At 39.3% G+C, this 4,138-nt stretch overlaps 1 pseudogene; it reads right to left on the reverse strand.

Annotated features, from left to right (window-relative positions):
• The window catches only part of LOC109468486, a 9,346-nt pseudogene that overhangs the window by 4,350 nt on the left and 858 nt on the right, over positions 1-4,138 (reverse strand).

Below are 4,138 nucleotides of genomic sequence, written 5' to 3' on the forward strand. Positions count from 1 at the left end.
TATATATATATAGCTAGAGACAGAGAGACAGAGAGAGAGAAAAAGAAAGATATACTAGTAGATACACCAAGAACAAAACAAATTAGTCACATGTCCAAGCATATAAAGGGTAATGTAATCTCATACGCGGTGGGAGGCCTGTTATTCCTTGTATTGCCAAGTACTGTAGTGCCGTCAGGTTGCCGAATGCATCAGGATGAAATGAAGAGCTACTGAAGGCGTTCCTGTAGTTGAAAACGCAAAAGTTACATTTTCTTTCTTCTATCGTGTACTGTAGTACGGCATGTGGTATAAATTCCTCGCCAATGTATGTTGTTTAGCCAAGGAATCTGATAATATATAGCAGAAACAAAAATGTTTCGTTTGAATGTGGCAAGGACTCGTTAAATGCACATAGTACAGCGGTAAATTAAAGGATGCATTTTTCTTTCAAAAGAACATTGAACGCATGAAGTAGTTTCTTAGCTATATTGAAATCGTTACGTTATGTTATAATTGATAAATACCTTCGCAGGTCCAGAGATGTCAGAGAAGGCAGGTTGGCAAAAGCAAAAGGTTGGAAAGTTTGAATCAGATTTTCTCCGAGATCCAGCCTTTTCAGAGACGGCAATCCTGTGAAAACACGACAACAGCGTCACTAGATGCAAAAACAAACCGATGAGTTCTGCTGCAGTACCAAGGATAGACCCCGACCATCGTCTGACATGGCCTAACCACAAGCCATCACCAAAATCTATCAACTGCTTCTTGAGTTATGCTGACCAGTTTGTGTAAAATGTTTGAAAAAACACAATGCCTCAAATCAAAATCTTTTCAACCAGTCTTTGATCAAATGGTAATTAGAAATGATTCCGACAGATCTTTTTCTACGAATTTGCAGATATATATAATGAATAAATGTTTAATGTAATCGAGTATGTTACAGACGGTCGTAGTATATGAATAGTAGAATAGTAGTAATGGGGACCACTCCATAGTTCAAAGAACATTTTATTGTCTCTAGCTATCTCTTTGACTATATTCTTGAAAATAACAGTAGATACTTAGTAAATACAATAGCTGGATTTGCAAACCATTTATTTATTTATTTATCTTAAAAGACAGTTGGGTGGTACCTTCAGTCTCTGAAAGACTGATTTCCAAGGTAGCTCAACAGTACATACACATTGGACAACATGGAATACAATAAAATTAAACAAAATAAAACAGATTAGTCAAATGATCACACGTAGCAAATGACAATAAATAATATAAACAGAGGGTACAAATAATCAATCATACAAACACAACGGAACAACCAAAACAAATAGTCAAAATCGTTAGGCATAGTCGTATTGTCAAATAATGACAGTCGGTTGTCCGTGAGGTCAGGGTCAGAGGTCGTATGTTCTTAGCGCTACTTTAAAGGCATTTATTGTTGGTGCATGTTTAGTTACCGTGTTAAGCGAGTTATAGGCTGAAGCTGCTCTGTACTTAAATGTTCTCTGTCCAGTTCTGTTTGTGTATTTGGGTTTACGCAGTAGATTTGCTTGTCTTGTGTTGTACTGATGTGTTTGGTGGTTGTACCTCATCATTGAATACTTTAGTCTAGAAACATCTGGAGAGTAAATTCAATCTGTTGTGTTAAAACTTACAGTCCAAGCCTGTTTTAGAATGATGTATGTTCGAATTCCATACCTTGAAATGTTGCTGTAGAAACGTTGGTCAGAAGGTTGTCGTATAGGCTTAAGGTAACAAGGTTACCGAGGTTGGCGAATGAACCATCCTCCAGTCCCTCACTTGTAATTTTGTTGCCCTGAGTTTCAGCAGGAAATAGAAGGGTTTTTTTTTGTTAAAAGGTATAATAAAGTAATCTCTAAGCAGATCTTTGGGTGGCTGCAATGCAGTATCAGATTGGCCAGGCAGTGTCCAATAAGCAGCCAATGGTCAAAGAACAATTGTACTCTCTTTTGTCCCAGAGAATCTGTTGAAGATTATAATTATGTTTTACATGATGTAGTCGTTAAAGTTTTGCAGAGCAAACGTTAGAAGAGCGACAGTCATGTTAGATATCAGACTTTTATTGGTTGGTAGCCCAACGAAGCTATGCCCGTCGACCTATACCTAGCCTAGCGCTTCGGGCACTTGTAGGTCATTGAGTACATTGTAAGGCTATAAACTTCCTGTAGCGCCTTATGTATTCTAAGTCGGTGGGCATTACTGTCTTGAGCTTCCAAACAAACTGGCTACCGGACCAGCTCGAGTCTGATACCAAGAGTAGACTTAAAACTATGGGCCGTTCCTATAATTTTTTGGAAACAAATTTTGATTTGTGTCTGTGACCAAATATCACGTACTATTTCATAGGACTACGAGAAAGAAATTCTTGTACTTGTTAATACGTTCAACTTACATATAGCCACAAAATACTTCAATTTTGTGAGCCTGGCGAAATCATCCTTCCTGACAGTGGTGAGACGATTCCACGCGAGGTCCAAGTTCCTTAAATAAGGGCAGAAAGCAGAAAGATTTTATAAACTGATGTCCTACAAGTATATCCATACTGTATACTCTAGTATGCTATCATTTAGACAGGTATTTTTAACACTTTATGAGTGCCATGATTTCTGGATGTGTGGCTGCTAATATAAGAAAGTTAAATATTGAAGACTGACAGAAACATTGCATTACTTGAGCTCAAGAAATGTACAATGTATAATCAATGTTTGGTTCAGTCAAACCTGATTCGCTAACATATGATAAAGACGACGAAACGTTTCCATAACAAATTACCAAGAATGGTCTATACATATGAGGCTTTCATGAAGGTTCATCTGTTTTGGTAGTTTCTTGTTTAAAGTTAAAATTTAGATCCAACAAAAGAAGTTATCTCACCTAGCGTTTTCGACCAGTCACTCTGGTCTTCCTCAGCACACTGACCCACTGAGGAAGACCAGACTGACTGGACGAAAGCCCTAGGTGAAGGAACTTCTTTTGGATCTAATGTTTTAACTTTAAAGAATTAGGCTTTCTTCTCACCTCCAGTCCTGTGTTGTCTGTTCTATCGTCAGGAGCCAGACCGATAAAAAGTGGATGCTGAGATGTCCTGTAGCGTGTTGCGTAACAGTGAAAGCGTGTGTAGTTTGACCAGATCGCGAAACGCACCGTCCTCTACATAGGTGATGTTGTTACCATCCATGTACAGTGCCGTTAGATTGAACAATCTAGAGAATGTTGTCTGTATGATTTTGGAGATACTGTTAGATATGAGATCAAGAAACTCCAGCGCTATGGCACCATTGAAGACCATATCTGGTAGATTCTGTATCTTATTGTCAGCCAAAACCAGACGCTTCAATGAGGATAGTCCCATAAATGTCTCGTTGGTCAGCCGAAGGATCTGGTTGGAATGCAGGTAGAGGACGCGTAACTTCTTGAGACCACTGAAGCTCCCATCTTCAATCGTTGAGATGTTGTTGGACGATAAGTTGAGCTCCGTAAGCAACGGAACTCCAGTAAACGTGATGGTCGCTATAGACGCGAGTTTGTTTCTCTGTAAGTCCAGAATTTCCAAACTACTTGGACTATCAATCCCTGCAAACGCTTCTACAGTTTCGATGTTGTTACGATTCAGATACAGTTTCAGAAGTTGGCTAAGTCCACGAAAAGCATCACTGACCACATTGATGATTTTATTCCCTCCAAGCCGAAGAATCTTCAGATTTGGCCGCAGGCGGAAGGGGGATCTTTCAAGCTCGGTGATCGAGTTATCTTCTAAGCTCAGTTCTAACAGGTTTGGAAGTGGAGGCCCCAAAGACACAGTTATCATCCGGTTATCGTTCATCAGAAGAGTTTCCGTTGAAGAAAATATGGCTTCGTCACGAGGAAGTCTTACCCAAGCTACGTGGCTGCAGTCCATGGTAGTGCCTTTAATGGAATTCATTTTAGTGGAAGTAGGTTAGGAGCACAGTACTGTGCTGATCAGGGAGGGCATATATACCAACTACAACTAGAAACGCGAAGAACTCGTACATCTACAATTAGCTGAGATACGAAAGAAGGCATTGAATATATATATATATGTGTATCTCTCTCTCTCTCTCTCTCCTCTCTCTCTCTTTCTATATATATATATATATGTGTGTGTGTGTGTGTGTGT

The sequence above is a fragment of the Branchiostoma belcheri genome, unplaced genomic scaffold (genome assembly GCF_001625305.1).
Source record: "Branchiostoma belcheri isolate BF01 breed outbred unplaced genomic scaffold, Haploidv18h27 scaffold2, whole genome shotgun sequence".
Lineage (NCBI taxonomy): Eukaryota > Metazoa > Chordata > Leptocardii > Amphioxiformes > Branchiostomatidae > Branchiostoma > Branchiostoma belcheri.